Source organism: Cibotium barometz, chromosome 2 (genome assembly GCF_041138505.1).
Source record: "Cibotium barometz isolate CiBa-2024 chromosome 2, ASM4113850v1, whole genome shotgun sequence".
NCBI classification, from domain to species: domain Eukaryota; kingdom Viridiplantae; phylum Streptophyta; class Polypodiopsida; order Cyatheales; family Cibotiaceae; genus Cibotium; species Cibotium barometz.
The window spans coordinates 29800666-29820369 of NC_141047.1; positions in this window are offsets into that span (position 1 = coordinate 29800666).

A 19704-nucleotide genomic window follows, 5' to 3' on the forward strand; every position below is an offset into this window, starting at 1 on the left:
AGTTCTCAAAATTAAAAACAACACATTTTTAAATCTATTTGTAAGGGTCCGCGTGAGAGAGAGAGAGAGAGAGAGAGAGAGAGAGAGAGAGAGAGAGGTTTTTGCGGTTTGGCATGATATGGCGCTTGCAAGACTAACGGAAGTGTGTTATCACGCGCCAAACTGCACAAATAGAGATAGAGGCGTCGCTAGTGCGGTCTTACATACACACACACACGTACACACACCACACACACACACACACACACAAGACATCGACAAACAAAGAGAGAGAGAGAGAGAGAGAGAGAGAGAGAGAGAGAGAGAGAGAGAGAGAGAGTATGTGTGTGCGGTCTGGTGTGATAATGCAAATGCACACTAAATGGAATAGCTATTTCGTGCTAAGAGGCACCACATTGAGGGGGGGGGGAGAGAGAGAGAGAGAGAGAGAGAGAGAGAGAGAGAGAGAGAGAGAGAGAGAGAGTTATGTCTCTTTTTTCCAGGCTTATTCATAGCTCATGGGCGAGGACAAAAGCTACTGCAAGGAGACAGGGTAAGGGGCGTGGATTGGCAGCAGCAAAGGCTGCCTCTCAGAAGAAGCAAAGAAAGGGAAAGACTATCCACATTTTGAAACAAGCCAGAACAAGAAGGTTTTCCCAGAACTTCTACATTCTAAGGAAATCAGGAAAGCTCAGAAGTGTGTAGAGTTTTGTGTTCCAAAGCTACCTTTTCTTCAGAGGCTGTGCAGGTCCATTTGTGAGTAGTGGAACCTAACTCTAAGGTATTCATAAGACCAGGATATGGGGTCAGATGAAGATGAACAAGAGAAAGTCAGTGTTCTCAGTCTGGTGTCCCTTTCCAAACGACCTGCTCGCCCAGAGGCCCTCTATTAAGAGGGATTTCAATTTCTCAACGAAGGCTAAGGACGAGAAAGGGCCAACTGGTGACATAGAGATGCAAAAGAAGAAGAAGAAGAATAAGAAGAAGTAGCAAGTTCTTAGCATAGACATGAAGGACAAGGAGGAGGAAATTGTTGAGAGAAATGATCTTGCCTTAATGATGAGAGACTTTTCAATTTTGTTTGTAAAGCTGGAGCTGTTGATGACTTTCACATAAATGCTAAGATGTTTAACAAGCCTTTGCCGCCAGTAGAGTCAATTATGGACCAGCATGCAGAGTACCTATCAAAACAGGGGGACGGTTTCAAGAAAGCAATATCCAAAGGAAGGCTGCTGCTAAGGGATCAGGCTTATGTGCACTTGCTGATTGTGCACCAAGTAAGAAGGCAACAATTTTTTATACAAGAAGTACCAGCAACTCCCATCTTCCTACAAGCCTACTTGGTGTACCAGGCACATGAGTTGTTGTTGCAGGCTGTTGTATGAGCCATTGGGATTCCTCTGCTACTTGCACTGCCTCTATAAAGAGCTTCCTGAAAGGGGTGACGAACTGCTCTATGAAGGTACTATTGAAGATGAGATTCCCCAAGAAAATGAGTTACCTTCTCAAGAGGCAGAAGTTGAGGAAGAGATAAAGTTAGTATAGGAGGAAGAGGAGGCCAAGTCTATGGATATTGTTGCTCTTACGACGTGCATCATACATAGACCTATGGATGTAGATCTTTATAAAGTGGACCAGTGTGGTCTAATATTGCCCAGTACTGCCAGAATTCATTATGGATAACAAACTTTATGTACTCTTATCTGACATTTAGAATATTTTTAGTCTTAGGGAAGATTTTTCTCTATGTGCTATTGCCAAATTTCAGGAAGAGAACAGTGGTTTTGTCTCAGAAGATGACAGTGATGACTTAGCATTGGAGGAGAATTACAATAGTAAAGAGTGTCTCAGCATATGTTTGAGCAAAGCACAGAAGTTCAAAGATGATGGCTTTGTGCCATACGATAGAACCTTCATGAAGCTTCAGGCCAAATATGGCTATGATAAGTTAAATGACTCCACAAAGGAGTGGATGAACAGAGTAGAGAGAGATAGCAAATTTTTTTCTATTAACCTTTGGGGACAGACCAACTGTTTGTGAGACTCAGCTTCTCTCTCTCCCTCTCTTTCTCTCTCTCTCTCTTTCTCTCTCTCTCTCTCTCTCTCTCTCTCTCTCTCTCTCTCTCTCTCTCTCTCTCTCTCTCTCTCTCTATGTGTGTGTGTGTGTGTGTGTGTGTGGGTGTGTGTGTGTGTGTGAAGAAGTGATATGTAGATTTATGTTTCCTTAATTATTTTGTTTTGCAAGGCAAAGATGATAATCTACCCCAATGCCATGAGCCAGGTAGTAGGAGAGTTGCAAATTTTTTATTCAAGACATTGTCCCTATTTCTAGGTGGAACAATTATTCTGAAAAGTTATGAGAAGATTATTTTGATAGAGAAGTCCACTTCCTTAGAAATTTTTGGATGCTACCATGGTTATGCTAGCACCGGAAGGGGTTACTTTCATACCTATGCTGCAGTAGCATTGTCTCCTCTAGGCATAGAGAACCCATAGGAACTAGAAGAGTATGGCAAACACTGTTTGCTAAGGTATAAACGAAAGCCAGAACCACAGGAATTACAAAAGTCATTAGAATGGAAAGATACATTGTAAAAGACTTATGTGTTACATCTATGTGTCCAACAATGATTAACAAAAATCTTTTGTTCTCTCCATTTGTTTTGTGCTTGTATGGCATGTGAGTTTTTAAATGCTTCGAAATGCTTCCAATCTTTTCCTTTCCATATCTCTGAGTGTCTGCATCAGTTTGGATGACCTCAAGGTTTCTTTTTTGTGTAGTTGTTACAATATCCTTCCATAGAACCATTAGAACACTTCTTGTGGGGTGTTTGCCTTACTTTTTCCACCACCATGTTGTGAGTGTCTAAAATATGTGTTTCGAGCCATATAGTGTGCTTTCTCAAGCCCTTGTGTGTTCCAAATGCTAGGATCTAATAAGGCGGCATGTGGTTGTAGAGAATATGTTACATAAGAAAACATACAATGTAAGTTGTATCAAGCGCTAGGAAACAAGAGTAAGCTAGAAACATACCATGTAGTGTGTAATGTTGGTGTCAGTCCAAGCAACTCTTAATGCTTTTTTGAATGGTTGTAATAAGTTGGCTTGAAAGCTCTTTTTGTCTTGCTAGGAGTAGTTGACTTTCTCACACATTTGGAACAGAGTATCAATTGAACACCAAACATCTGCTTTGACATTCCTTAAAGCACCTTCATGGTCTTTCACTGCATTATGCAGCTTTTTCCACTATTGGTATTCGATTTTGCTTGTATAGGTTGTTGTATATTGCTTTCCTAACTTTGTGGGGCAGGGATCTTTCAGCTAGTATCAGAGCAAATTAGCTAATGTGGATCAACCGAGAAGCCAAAAATGTCAAAAATTTATGAAGTAGCAGTAAAAGGTTGTAATTATGTGATGCAATTCATACAAATTGATATTTAGAATGAAGATTCATAAATTTGTAATTGGGTCTTTAGATGGAAGTACAGCAATTGTATGGAATCCTTGACTTGCTTGAGGCCTAGACATGATGGTATTTACCTTATAATTCCAAGGACTGTGACTACCCGTATTTACAGAGGGTATAACTGCAGGCAGTATATACGAGTAAATCTAAGACCTTGAAATTATAAGTAAAAATGCTATCCAAATGATGAATTCGAATGCTGGTTGATATGATTTTAGAATTCTGATTGAGAATTGATGAGTTGATTTGGATTCTGATTGAAAAATGATGATTCTTGAATTTTGGTTGAAAGGCGATAAGTTGAACAAAACCACAATGAGGATGAATGGGACGAATCCAAGTAATGATGTTAATAACTGGAATGGCGATAATGACTTCAGCAGATCACTATGAGATTAGTGGGTTGTGCTGACAGATTGCTGATGTTAACACTTAACCCAGTGGATCAAGTTAAGGGATGACATTAAAAACTTGCATAACTGAAATTCCCATGGAGGAATGTTCAAATGGAATTTTCGGTCTAATGGACCATTATTATGTTAAGGATATGAATGATATGTTCTGAATGAATTGTTATCTGATAAAATGAGTTCTATATAAAGGGATATTTATCCCAGGATTTTGTTGGGTTGACCAAACTATAAGGAACCTCAGAATCAGTTGGATCTTAAGGGAAAGAGTTTGTCCTCTAGCTGCGAGATAAGGACAACTCGTGTTTTTTAAGTGGGGTAGGATGTAAGATTCCTCCCTCTAGCTTTTGAGGTGTACAGGTGTAAGAACCTCCCCTTCTGATCTTGTAATTATTCCCCTCTCTGAAATAAAAGAAAGATCATGTTTTACCCTGTTTTGGCCTGGAGAGAGAAAATGTCTAGAGAGAGGTAATCCAAAATTGAGATATTTTTGGATATAAAAATCCTCCTAGTGTCTAAAATGGTTTCCTCTGAAACAAAAATTCAAAAAGAACTTTCCAATGTGCAATTGGAATTAATTGAAAATGTGTATAAAGGACCTTAGCCTAAAGGTTTAGATTTTCAAAAAAAATTGGATTATGGTCCAATTAAGGTTCCTATGGGCTAATAGGATCAATCCAAGTGTGGGGAAGAGATAAATCCAATGAATAAAATAAAATACCCAAAAATGAGTAAATGCCCACATAAGATGAAGAGTTGACTGATTACAAGGTTTATTAGTTAAAAACTATGAGATATTACTAAAAAAATGAGATATTTTATTATAATGATACATTTTTGACACCTTGGTAAGGAGAAGGGGGGACTTCAAGGAGGCACCTATTTCACACATGTGGTGGAGTTTTTAACTCAAAAAAATTGTGATATTTTTATCTTTCCTCTATCCTGGATCAAACCAAATCAAAAGGGAGCCAAACTAGGTCCAAATCTTGTCCAAATTCAGCCAGAACCTAGTTGGACTTGGTTAGAGGCCTCCCTCACCTATAAATAGATCCTTAGTCTTCTGTAAAAAAATCTATGAACCATATCATGCCAGTATTATACTAAAATAATGATATTTTTATTATCCCTTAAAAATCTTCTACTTTTGGAGAGAGTGAAGCCTCTCTCTATCTTCAACCATCCTTGGAGCTTTCCTTTCAACACACTAACCAATTGATTGGTTGGGGGCTTCTTCTATGATAGAGAAGCAAGCAAAAATAAGAGGTAAAGTGTAATTTTATGGTTTTTCTCTACTATTCTCAATGTTTCTCACTTCTCAACCCCTCTCAACCTTGAGAAGTTTGTAATTAAGTGGTTATAATGCAAATCAAGCTTTTCTTAAGAGTTATAATGAATAATTAAGAAAAGTTTACGTTATGCTTAAATTAGGATGCTTTTATGTTTATCTCTCTCTCTCCTCCAAAAGAATGGTCATTCCTATGACCAATTCTCTATTCAATTGATGCTTCTCATGGAGAAATTCTCAATTCACAAATCAAACTGTAGGCTTATGAAGCTAGAGGTTAAGAAAATGGTTTCTTATAATTATATGATTATAAATTATGGTAATATTATGAGATAAATCCATGAATTGGATTTAAGGCTAAAAGATAGTTATACTATCATAATTACATTACTAAGTCTTATTCTTTTCATAAATATTAAAAATTGCCAGAAATAGTAGCGGAGCTATGGCAAAATTTTTAAGAAATTGATACATAATTCATTCTTATGCATAACGTGAAAAGAGAACTTCCTACCATATTCTAGGATTGAATATCCTATGCTAAAAGAATGATTTTTATCACATTCAATGGAAAACTAATTTTTAAGGTTTATGCATAATTAAATAATTAAGAAAAGAGGACATTGAGGTAATTTTATTTACTCAAAACTAGCATGACAAGAGGCCTCAAATTATGTGTCATCATTGAGTGCCAGATGGCCAGTCTAAAGTGCTTAGTTACAAAGTTGATGAATTGATACAGTTTGGACCTTAGCATGACATGCATGCCCCCGACTTTGTAATTCTCTACAACACTTGGTCCAAAGCTCTTGGGGGCGGTCTTTTGAGCAGCAATCCATTCACATCCAAGATAATAAGCCTCCTCAGCGTCTGGAACCATTATTAACATGATTCATACTTCTAATCATTGTTAATATGATTGAAACTTATAATCATTGTTAAAAGACAAGAAGCACTTAATAAAAACAATTGTTAAAATTGAGTTGGTTACATTACATCAGGTACATTAGTCTTGGGATCTTCATCAGGCTTGGGATCCTCATCAGCCTTGGGTTCTTCATTGTTCACCTCCTCATCAGGCCTTGGCTCTGTCTCTTCAGTTTGCTTTGCCTCTCTCTCTGTCTCTTCAGTTTGCTTTGCCTCTCTCTCTGTCTTCTCTTCAAGCTTTGGCTCTGTCTCTTCAACTTGCTTTGCCTCAACAATCTTGGGTTCTTCATTGTTCACCTCCTCATTAGGCCTTGGCTCTGTCTCTTTAGTTTGCTTTGCCTCTGTCTTCTCTTTAGGCTTTGGCTCTGCCTCTTCAGCTTGCCTTGCCTCATTAGACTTGGGTTCTTCATTGCTCACCTCATCATCGGGCCTTGGCTCTGTCTTATCTTCAGGCTTTGGCTCTGTCTTTCCTCCTTCAGCATTTACCTCTATGTGCTCAGAAGGCTTTGGCTCCCCCCCTTCATCCTAAAGACGTCTGCAGCATCGGGGAAGTCCAGCTAGTTGTTCTCAGTCATCTCCGTGTGGCATTCTTTAGTATTAAAAAGTACCATGGTGGTCACTCTATGGCGCTCCACATAGTTGCTATCATAGTTTTGTAAGGTGGTCTGGAATACACTGTAAATTCACAATGTCAAACTAATCTAGCTAAATCAATGTCCACCCGATGATTCTTCCACTTACTTTGGGCATGAAGGGATTCATGGAGGAGAAGAGACTCTGGAGAATATATTCTACATGGATCATCACTCTCCAACCATAGGAGTGTGATTCTCCTTGCTTGGGCACTTGAACCTGCTTGATCTCTAACTTGTACAATTCATAGTCTCCATATTGGGCACCAAGAACAGTAAGAAGCCTTTTCATACACCTGCATAACAAATAAGCTTTCACAATAAGATACACTGCCAACTTCAAGAACTCTAAGATACTAGAGAAAGGTGCTTTGGATGTTTACTTATAGTCCTAACTCAGGATGTGATCTTGGTATTAAATTAAGGGTCCACACAATTCTCTTATCTAATTCTACACACACAAGGCTCCAATGGTTCCTACAAAAGTAGAAATGTCTAAAACTAAGACATCCCCTATCTATTAGATGCATATGACTAATAAGATAGAGAAGTAACATACCCTGATTCATATGGAAGAATTACTACTGTTACCTCAAACATGTTTAAATATGTGAACCACTTTTGTATCTCTTGTTGGGAAGTTCTCTTTTTTCTTAGCAATGATGCCAGCTCTGTGAGTTCAGAATAAACACCTCTGAATGGCTCTCTCCAGGAAGCTGGCACTTTATTAAACTACAAAAACAAGGGTAACTCATTGAAGAAAAAGGAAAAAACCTAAAGAGAAAAGGACCATATCATCAATAAAGGCAATTCGCATACTTACTTTAGGCACCATATAGGATAGTGTCTGAGATCTGTGCTATCCTATCCATTAGAGTCATGAGATCCATCGGGTCAAGGGAGAGTTGTCTCTCACCATCTTCCATTGCCACAAAGACAAACACACCCCTCTTAAAGCTCCTTAGCATCTCCAGGTTGGCTACTTCCAACTCTTTTGTTTCTTTGATGTACTATTCTTTTGCAGATTCGATGGGGGTCTATTCACTTGTTGATCCTTTTCTTTTCTAATCCTATTCTCTTCCTCCCGTCTGGCCTCTTGTTCTGCACTTGCTCTTGTGTTAACATCATGTGTAATCTCTATAATTTTTATTTTATCCCTTCGATCTCTCATAGTGGAATCATCAAGATATCTCTCATCTTTGGATCTATAAACTCTGCAGGGTGTAGAAGCTTTTCATATCTCCATCTAAGACTCTTCAGTGTGTCACTATCCTTGGGCATTATTGTCATCCTATGCACGTGGGCACTCACAACACATAGGTCATTGAAGTATTCTAGGAGAAAACCTTCAACAGCCTCCTGTAGAATAGAGCAAGGCCATCCTCTTCATTATGTTGCTTAACAAAGTAAAGGGGGGAATTGGATTCTCTCAGCTCCACAGTTGGAAATCCTTGCTCCTCTATCTGTCCTCTCACAAGCTGTGGCTCCTCTATCTGTCCTCTCACAAGCTGTGGCTCCTCTATCCGTGCCATAACCTCCTCAGGGTCGTTAGTAGTGAAGTCAATAGATCTTTCTTCGTGGTCCTCATCATCAACAGCTTTGGAGCCTTCATCTACACGTCGCTCCTCCTCTCGCAGCACTAAATTTTGCATCCAGCGTCGTGGCTCCCCGCTTAAGCCTTCTCTGTTCTGATCAATTAAACATTGGGAGAAATTAGAACTCGAGCAACCCCTCTATCTATATTTGTGCGATTTGGCGTGATAGCGCACTTCCATTCCTCTTGCAATTGCCATATCACACCAAAATGCACAAACCTCTCTCTCTCTCTCTCTCTCTCTCTCTCTCTCTATGTGGGTATACTGTATGTGTCTATGTTGTATATGTTTCTCTGTGTGTGTGTGTGTGAAAGATTGTGTCTGTCTGTCTGTGCATGCATGTTTGTGTGTATATGAGTGTGTGTGTGTGTGTGTGTGAGAGAGAGAGAGAGAGAGAGAGAGCAAGCAAACTTACATGTTGCCATTGCTACTTGCTTATGTGGGAGTGGATTCTCTCTCTCTCTCTCTCTCTCTCTCTCTCTCTCTCTCTCTCTCTGTGGGGTTCCTGGATAGAGTGGATGCTCTCTCTCTCTCTCTCTCTCTCTCTCTCTCTCTCTCTCTCTCTCTCAAAAATGAGAACCGTTAATAGTAGTGTGAGGTTTAAATAACTCACGTGTGAGTCCATGTAATGTTGACCATTCACACGTGTGAGTTCTCAAAATTAAAAACAACACATTTTTAAATCTATTTGTAAGGGTCCGCGTGAGAGAGAGAGAGAGAGAGAGAGAGAGAGAGAGAGAGAGAGAGAGAGGTTTTTGCGGTTTGGCATGATATGGCGCTTGCAAGACTAACGGAAGTGTGTTATCACGCGCCAAACTGCACAAATAGAGATAGAGGCGTCGCTAGTGCGGTCTTACATACACACACACACGTACACACACACACACACACACACACACACACAAGACATCGACAAACAAAGAGAGAGAGAGAGAGAGAGAGAGAGAGAGAGAGAGAGAGAGAGAGAGAGAGTATGTGTGTGCGGTCTGGTGTGATAATGCAAATGCACACTAAATGGAATAGCTATTTCGTGCTAAGAGGCACACATTGAGGGGGGGGGAGAGAGAGAGAGAGAGAGAGAGAGAGAGAGAGAGAGAGAGAGAGAGAGAGAGAGAGAGTTATGTCTCTTTTTTCCAGGCTTATTCATAGCTCATGGGCGAGGACAAAAGCTACTGCAAGGAGACAGGGTAAGGGGCGTGGATTGGCAGCAGCAAAGGCTGCCTCTCAGAAGAAGCAAAGAAAGGGAAAGACTATCCACATTTTGAAACAAGCCAGAACAAGAAGGTTTTCCCAGAACTTCTACATTCTAAGGGAAATCAGGAAAGCTCAGAAGTGTGTAGAGTTTTGTGTTCCAAAGCTACCTTTTCTTCAGAGGCTGTGCAGGTCCATTTGTGAGTAGTGGAACCTAACTCTAAGGTATTCATAAGACCAGGATATGGGGTCAGATGAAGATGAACAAGAGAAAGTCAGTGTTCTCAGTCTGGTGTCCCTTTCCAAACGACCTGCTCGCCCAGAGGCCCTCTATTAAGAGGGATTTCAATTTCTCAACGAAGGCTAAGGACGAGAAAGGGCCAACTGGTGACATAGAGATGCAAAAGAAGAAGAAGAAGAATAAGAAGAAGTAGCAAGTTCTTAGCATAGACATGAAGGACAAGGAGGAGGAAATTGTTGAGAGAAATGATCTTGCCTTAATTGATGAGAGACTTTTCAATTTTGTTTGTAAAGCTGGAGCTGTTGATGACTTTCACATAAATGCTAAGATGTTTAACAAGCCTTTGCCGCCAGTAGAGTCAATTATGGACCAGCATGCAGAGTACCTATCAAAACAGGGGGACGGTTTCAAGAAAGCAATATCCAAAGGAAGGCTGCTGCTAAGGGATCAGGCTTATGTGCACTTGCTGATTGTGCACCAAGTAAGAAGGCAACAATTTTTTATACAAGAAGTACCAGCAACTCCCATCTTCCTACAAGCCTACTTGGTGTACCAGGCACATGAGTTGTTGTTGCAGGCTGTTGTATGAGCCATTGGGATTCCTCTGCTACTTGCACTGCCTCTATAAAGAGCTTCCTGAAAGGGGTGACGAACTGCTCTATGAAGGTACTATTGAAGATGAGATTCCCCAAGAAAATGAGTTACCTTCTCAAGAGGCAGAAGTTGAGGAAGAGATAAAGTTAGTATAGGAGGAAGAGGAGGCCAAGTCTATGGATATTGTTGCTCTTACGACGTGCATCATACATAGACCTATGGATGTAGATCTTTATAAAGTGGACCAGTGTGGTCTAATATTGCCCAGTACTGCCAGAATTCATTATGGATAACAAACTTTATGTACTCTTATCTGACATTTAGAATATTTTTAGTCTTAGGGAAGATTTTTCTCTATGTGCTATTGCCAAATTTCAGGAAGAGAACAGTGGTTTTGTCTCAGAAGATGACAGTGATGACTTAGCATTGGAGGAGAATTACAATAGTAAAGAGTGTCTCAGCATATGTTTGAGCAAAGCACAGAAGTTCAAAGATGATGGCTTTGTGCCATACGATAGAACCTTCATGAAGCTTCAGGCCAAATATGGCTATGATAAGTTAAATGACTCCACAAAGGAGTGGATGAACAGAGTAGGAGAAGATAGCAAATTTTTTTCTATTAACCTTTGGGGACAGACCAACTGTTTGTGAGACTCAGCTTCTCTCTCTCCCTCTCTTTCTCTCTCTCTCTCTTTCTCTCTCTCTCTCTCTCTCTCTCTCTCTCTCTCTCTCTCTCTCTCTCTCTCTCTCTCTCTCTCTCTATGTGTGTGTGTGTGTGTGTGTGTGTGTGGGTGTGTGTGTGTGTGTGAAGAAGTGATATGTAGATTTATGTTTCCTTAATTATTTTGTTTTGCAAGGCAAAGATGATAATCTACCCCAATGCCATGAGCCAGGTAGTAGGGAGAGTTGCAAATTTTTTATTCAAGACATTGTCCCTATTTCTAGGTGGAACAATTATTCTGAAAAGTTATGAGAAGATTATTTTGATAGAGAAGTCCACTTCCTTAGAAATTTTTGGATGCTACCATGGTTATGCTAGCACCGGAAGGGGTTACTTTCATACCTATGCTGCAGTAGCATTGTCTCCTCTAGGCATAGAGAACCCATAGGAACTAGAAGAGTATGGCAAACACTGTTTGCTAAGGTATAAACGAAAGCCAGAACCACAGGAATTACAAAAGTCATTAGAATGGAAAGATACATTGTAAAAGACTTATGTGTTACATCTATGTGTCCAACAATGATTAACAAAAATCTTTTGTTCTCTCCATTTGTTTTGTGCTTGTATGGCATGTGAGTTTTTAAATGCTTCGAAATGCTTCAATCTTTTCCTTTCCATATCTCTGAGTGTCTGCATCAGTTTGGATGACCTCAAGGTTTCTTTTTTGTGTAGTTGTTACAATATCCTTCCATAGAACCATTAGAACACTTCTTGTGGGGTGTTTGCCTTACTTTTTCCACCACCATGTTGTGAGTGTCTAAAATATGTGTTTCGAGCCATATAGTGTGCTTTCTCAAGCCCTTGTGTGTTCCAAATGCTAGGATCTAATAAGGCGGCATGTGGTTGTAGAGAATATGTTACATAAGAAAACATACAATGTAAGTTGTATCAAGCGCTAGGAAACAAGAGTAAGCTAGAAACATACCATGTAGTGTGTAATGTTGGTGTCAGTCCAAGCAACTCTTAATGCTTTTTTGAATGGTTGTAATAAGTTGGCTTGAAAGCTCTTTTTGTCTTGCTAGGAGTAGTTGACTTTCTCACACATTTGGAACAGAGTATCAATTGAACACCAAACATCTGCTTTGACATTCCTTAAAGCACCTTCATGGTCTTTCACTGCATTATGCAGCTTTTTCCACTATTGGTATTCGATTTTGCTTGTATAGGTTGTTGTATATTGCTTTCCTAACTTTGTGGGTTTGTGGGTTTGATTATTCATTGGCTCGGAAAGAAATCTGCTTGCCTTAACACCTCCAATAGAGGGCTTCATTGGAACTTCCTTTTCATTAGATGACTTTTTACTGTCCTTCACAATCTGGACATTACCTCCATGTAGTCCAATTTTAGATAGCACCTTCTCGAATGCACAGATGGCTTCTTTCCTCTCTGCCACATTCTTGATCTTCCAAGCAAAACCAATGTAGAGATATACCAGTTTCTCTATGATACAACACAAAGCATGAAGCATGCATATATGCACATTGGAAAGATGAATCTCAAACATTAAAGTTCTTATCCAAAATTTGTCTGTTCGGTGGTCGTCTCCACCACTTAGAGTCCATCACCCTTACAGAGTCCATGCAGTAAAGGCATGGAGACTTTGCATTGGCCCCTTTGCTGCAATTAAATAAGCACTTTTTAGAGTCTGCAAGTCACCCGCAAGATGCCATTAAACTTGAAAGTCCCCCCTTTTCTCTACATGGAGCATCCTGGTTGCATTCATCTGTTCTTTGATGAGATTGGGGATATGTGTATAAGGAAATACCCAAAACAAGGATTCGTGGTCATCTTTCTTGACCTCAAATGAACCTAGCCACCAGATGTTTGTCTCAGACTACACGCTAAAATACTTTGGATCATCCCTACTGCAATTAGAAAGAGCCCTATTCATAAGTGTTTTTGTGACAATTCCATCTTTTTCTCCTTAATAATCTCACACTCATCAAGCTTGATGACAGATTGAACTACACCTCCTGTCTCCTCAAATGTAATATCATAGAACTCCACCATTCTCTTTTGCAAGATCTCCAAGTCCATGAATATATTGTTGTGTTCATTGTAGAATATGTTGCCACCTTCTCCCTTAAACTCTCCTACAATGTGGTATGAGTGACCAACATAGTGAAGCTGTTCTGTGTTTAATTCCTCCCTATGTCTCCAAACTTTTGTAGGTGTTGGAAGTAGCTTTGCTTTATTGCCTTTGGCCTCAAGTACTGATGACTTTGACTTCTAGATGGCACTGTAACCCTTACGACTGACTCCACTTGAATCCATGGCAGATTGAATATCTGCAGCCGAAACTATATTGTTGGTTACAAATTCATTCACTATATCTCGTTGAACCACCTTGAACTTCTTCTCCTTTATCATTTCTCTTGCCATTCTTGATGTTACTAATGATTTCAGTTGCTTTGATGGATTAAGATTGGGATTGATATTCTCTTTATTAGGATGTATGACAACCCTATAAATACAACACTGCTCATTACTAACATAGAGAACATGTAAATCACAAAGGAGCCCCGCAAATAAAATAATATTAACTGCTAACATAAAAGACATGTGAATGGGAATGCATTGAGTGCAATCTTACCTTATAGCTTGGATTCTCTTCTTTAGGTCTCCAGAACCAGGCCTCAAGTTCTCAACGTTTTTTAGCTTTCTTCTCCTTATGCGCGATCCAATGCTTGTGTCTTTTTCTCTATATTTGCGGAGGTCACTTCTTAGTTTGTTGATTTAACACTCTTGTTCTTCCAATCTAACTTTCTATGTCTTGCATTCAGCAGAAAAGCCAAGAAGCTCAGTTGCTCAGTGTTGTGAATAATGCCTCTCTCTTTCTTGCATGTAAGAAATTGACTTGCAATATCCTAGTAAGCCTTTGGCGCCATCACCTGAAAAATTCAAGAGAGTTGTGGGATTTGAAAAGGGAGGATATGAAGCAGTACGGACGTCAATAGGATAGATGGAGCCATCACATCAAAGATCTATTTGTTGCTTCCCGGACAACCTCATATGATGATCTTTGACATCTAATGAGAGCAATAGTTTACCACTTCTGCGTTTTTGAATGGATGCATACTCACTATCTAGATCAATGTGCAGATGGTACTTTCTCTTAATACTTTCATGATTAGACTCTTCAATAGAATGAGTGTGTACATGGTTGTTCTCCATTGAAGTGTTCTAGAAATGAGTAAGTTGGATATGAGGCAGAGTGAAAGAATATGACTAGCTATGGTGAGAAAAGGCTTGCATTTGTCTTTTGAAATTGGAAAAAAAAAATTCATTCCCTCCAAACTATCTTCCGTGCCGCGCAATAACCTCCTGAACTAACTTTATTCTTACAATTTCGAATGTATCATTTCAAAGAAGGTTCCAACAAACTTTATGACGGTCAGCCACAATTTAAGTGAGTGTGGACACGTATGGCCATGTATATAAGTGAATTTCTCTCATAATATAAGATACTCTCCCATTGTGCAATTGAGTCTTGCTCTTGCTAATCCGATTGCTAATCTCTCTCCCTAATGCATGCTAGTGAGTGTGTGTGAGTGAAGTGAGGTGAGAGGAGGGACGAGGACCCGTAGTGCAACGCAACGATGTGACAATGCTCGCGGGAGGTGCGGTGGAATTTCTTCTCAAGGAGTTGTAGAGCTTGGAGACCTCAAGGGTTACGAGCTCGGCCATTGGAAAGATCCTCACTCACGATAGTTGCAGTTCACCAAGTAATCTCTTTTTGGATGTGTTTCAAGGACGGTTAGGGTGAGCCATAACACTTCTGTAAATGTATTTCTGTAAATTTACCTTAAAATTTTGAATTAAAATACCTCTTCATTTGAACTCATGTGCTATACTTACATATTTTTAGGTGAACCCCCCAAGTATACAATGAACTCTATGCACAAGAGAAGATAGCATAACTCTATGCATAAAGAACATAATAAATTATATGCATAAGAGCATAGCAAAGAGATTAGAGAGATCTATGCATAAAGAAAGCTATGAAATAGCATTCTTTATAGAATGCTATACAATAGACTCTATGCATAAGAGCATAGCAAGGAGATTAGAGCTCTTCCACTTTAGAACACGACCTCCTACACTTAACAGCATAGATCTCTTAGATATATGCCTATATATATAATCTTATGATCTATGCCATGGATTATTAGAAAAATATCCTAAATGCTTATGAAATGTAGGGTTTCCAATTGTGGCATGCCTAGTGTGGTATATGAACCTTGATGATATCACTCTTATAAATGGTGGTACATTTATTGTTGGGAATCTCTCTAGGAACACACACTCCAACTTAATTGCCAAACTTGGCTTCTTCTCATTGGTTCTTAATGATCCAAACCATGTATAAGTGAAATCTCATTAGTTGTGAAGGTGGGACTGATCGTGTATAAGCCAAATCTCATTGGTTGTGAAGGTAAGGCTGATCATGTATAAGCCAAATCTCATTGGTTGTGAAGGTAGGACTGATCATGTAGGGGAAACAATTTAAGTCATGATTGTAGGCAAGGGGTAGGAACTATTAGAGGTTGATCATGTATAAGCTAAATCTCATTGGTTGTGAAGGTAGAACTGATCATGTAGGGGAAAAAAATTAAGTTATGATTGTAGGCAAGGGGTGGGAACTATTAGAGGTTGATCATGGTATGATTATATTAGTTATTTACACATTGATAAAGGGATCTAGAGGATACATTATTACTCTTGGGACCTCTAAGGCACCAATTTAATCTATAGAATAGGTACTAAAATTTGGGCAAGCAGGGTTGGAGCTAAAACTCCTAACAATACTTGGGAGCTATATTGCCAAATGTCAAAACTTTCCATGGCTATTGCTTGCTCCATTTTTCTCCCAATTTTATTTTCTAGGAGCTAAATTTTGATAGTTGATGATGTCTAAGCTAAGTGTAGTGCTCATTCCAAGGCCTTATTGATTGAAATCACTTTCTTCTATAGCAAGTGTTTCTTTGATCCTCAGCTCATTAACTTCTTATAGAAGGGTTTCCTTCTCTTCTAATATAAAGTTGTGTTATGCTTCTACTCTTGTTAGTCTCTTTGCAATTGGCCACACTTGGCTTCACTATGATTCATAGGAGTAGGTTTCTTTTACTATAAAGTTATGTTGCGCTTCTACTTTTGTTAGTCTCTTTGCAATTGGCACCATACTTGGCTCCACTATGATTTATAAGAGAAGATTTGTAGCTACTAATATTATCACTTATGGGATAAAGGGACTCTCTTGATAAAATGTGGCAACAAGATGAGGAAAAGGAACAAAAGTTTAAAAAGAAGAAAGAACACACAAAGGAAAGAAATATATAAATACATATTAAATAATATATGTACATTTATACCCATATATAAGCATAACGTTGGTCACAATTTCAAAAGTGTGGGGGCCTTGGTGGGTGGAAGCATGCTAAGGTGCTAGTTAGCAAAGATAAACCTCATCTCCATTGCTATTCATAAAAATCTAAAAGTGCTTTTATCACTAGTAATACTAGAGTCTCACAAATCACTCCTCAAGGGTCGACAGTTCAAATTGAGACCCTGGATGAACAAGAAATGTTTGTATTTTTCAATCGTAGGAAACTAAAACGCTACTATGGACCGCTCATCTAGGATATGCTCTATCACATCCACAAGAAGAAAGAAGAAAAGCAAAAACAAGACAACAAAAAGCATAAAGCATGACTTGAAGTGATGGCTTGACAAAAAAAGAACCAAACAGGAAGAAGACCTAATAGTATACATATATCTATTCATAAAGCTAAATTTACAGGTAATCAAGACTCGTACGTGGAACCGGCTCGTCTACAACTAGATTTTCCCCAACCAAACCATATATAACATGGTCAGTCCTAGTTAACACATGAGCTAGCCATAACGTAATGTCATGGGAAACATGGACCTCCTTAGGTCACCCAAATCTCACACCATCGATAGCAACAGTCTGTAGTCATCACAACAATTATCAAACAATGACTATAGGAAGCCTTGAAATTAAGTTTGTTATTGGGATGTCATTCCTAGTTAACACATGAGCTAGCCATAACGTAATGTCATGGGAAACATGGACCTCCTTAGGTCACCCAAATCTCACACCATCGATAGCAACAGTCTGTAGTCATCACAACAATTATCAAACAATGACTATAGGAAGCCTTGAAATTAAGTTTGTTATTGGGATTAAACGTGCATTTTGCAAATTAAGACCATATTAGAGAGTTTGGAAAATTTCTAATTCCCATTTTGCAAGATCAAAAAATGGGGGTCTAGTGAACCCTTTTAAGATTTTGTCAAAACCTCCTCGTGTGACATTGTTGGAAAGCTCTTGAAGAGCAAGTTCTAAATCCACATTCTCCAATAACTTTGGAATTGGTATGCTCCAGATACACCAAAAAGTAGATTGAAAATAAAATTCCCAAAGTAATGGGATTTTCCCAAACTCTGTAATATAGTCTTAATTCTATGTGACCCCTACAGGAGCAATTAAAGAAAACACCATACTAGGGAGAACATGGATAATGGCCATGGATTGTATGGTCAATTGGACAAAAATGAAGTCAACCCTTGTATTGCAAAATGACAAAGTGACCGTACCATTGGAGCACAATACTAACCAGAAACATGCAAAATCTCTCAAACTTCCACTTCCAATAACAATAACATAAGTCAGATAGGTTCCACCATAAACCTTAATGAAAAAAAAACCTCGCCAATAAGAACAAAAACAAAACCTAGGCAACCAACAAAATAATCTCCTAAATAAGCCCCAAAAAAAGTATGGATACCAAAGAAAACCTTAGATCATCATAATAGATACAACGCCATAACTAAACCATGGCAACTAAACACCTCATCCAAAGGTACTCCATACATCCAAATATTCTAGCGAAAAGCCGAACCTTGACTAAGACATCCAACTTCAAACAAATCTGGATACCAACTAAGACATCCAACTTCAAACAAATCTGGATACCAACTAAGCTCATTTACAGCCTAGGGCTATTATGAAAGCCACTCTAGCATTTGAATCCCAAAGAGAAACTCTCCATCAAGGCCTATCCTTTCTTTAGAAAGAGTAACCAAGATGAAATGGAGACCAAAACTAATATATTTATCCCAACCAAATGCACAAAGTGAGCAAGAGTGGAGACAAAATCTATTGTAGATGATTTCTTAACCTTACAATATCTATAAATACCTACAAATAATATAGAAGTAGTAATACCCATCTCTCTTACCACCGTAGAGCCACATCATCAACATCAACATGTAGATTTACCAAAATCCACACAAAGTCCATGTGCCATACCACAAATTCACTTGCTAGTTGAAAAGCCAAAGTTAAGTCAAATTCACTAACAAATCTAGTGACTATTAGAGCTAAGGTAGCATCATTTAACGCTTGGGTTCCTTAAAACTCTAAACCTTAGTAACAATGTACATAGGTAACATAATATTCCTCTAGTTATTAGTTCAATGAACATAAAAGTATATTTCTTCCTAGAGAAAAGGTCCTAGTCCAATACTTACATAAACTATGCCAAAGGAGTATGCCAAGGACTTCCCTCATATTTAGTGTGCCTGCTCTAGCTAGAGCAAAGACTTCTAAGTCAAATACATAGGAAAAAATAGAATAAATATATTAATAAAAAACCTTAAAAATAGACCAAGAAGATAACCATCGCCGTGTAGATCTTGGTAAGTCATAAGGTTTATTACAGATCTTGGGGTCGTAGCCTTGACCTGGGGTGGGACATTGTAGACCAAAAAAAAACTAGGCAAAAAAACATCATTGTAATGAGATACTTAGAAAATCTTAGCGGGGGTCTATGAGCCATTGCTTTGATCTTTACGGGGTGGTACCTTATTACTACATACTTATTTTCAAAAGAAAAGAAAACCAAACCATAAATTATAAAAAATAATTATATAATAATCCCTTAGCAATCAATTTAGAAGCTACATGATAGCTTGAGATGACTTCCATTAGTGATAGAGGGTTGAGACTGAAGCATAACTAGAGGCATACACTTAAAATTTTGTCGAAGGATAGGATTTGGACCACCTTTTATAATACTCTACTATTAATTAGGGTAATTCTACCATTTTAAAGTCAAAAAAATTCAAATCATCTCATCATCATTATTACATGTTGAAGTGTTATGCTGTTTTATAAAGTTTTCAATATCTAGGAAACACTTTACTAGTTTAAATGTTGCATTGCAGATTACAAACAACTTCGTCATACATCCACAAGCTCTACAACAACATCCCAATGAGTTGAACCTTACAACTACACCTTCACGATTGACGTAGGTGACCGCGTCGTCCTTGTAGGTGGCGCGAGGATGCGGTCACCATCGGGAAGGGGAGTATGTTAACCACTCCGGTTAACATGGCCTTGACCATCCTATTTTTGTAGGGAATTCCGTCAACTTACGATGCCGCACTTTACTTTTGCACTAAAAAGACATCTTTGTATTTCAAAAGAAACAATATTTTGTATAATGGTAATTGTACTTTATAAGTCCATAGCCTTACACTGGGCTTATTGTAAAATACTTAGGGAAGACTTGGACTTTATATGTAACTACTTAGGCTAGTAAAAGGCTGCCATGGACTATTTTTAAGT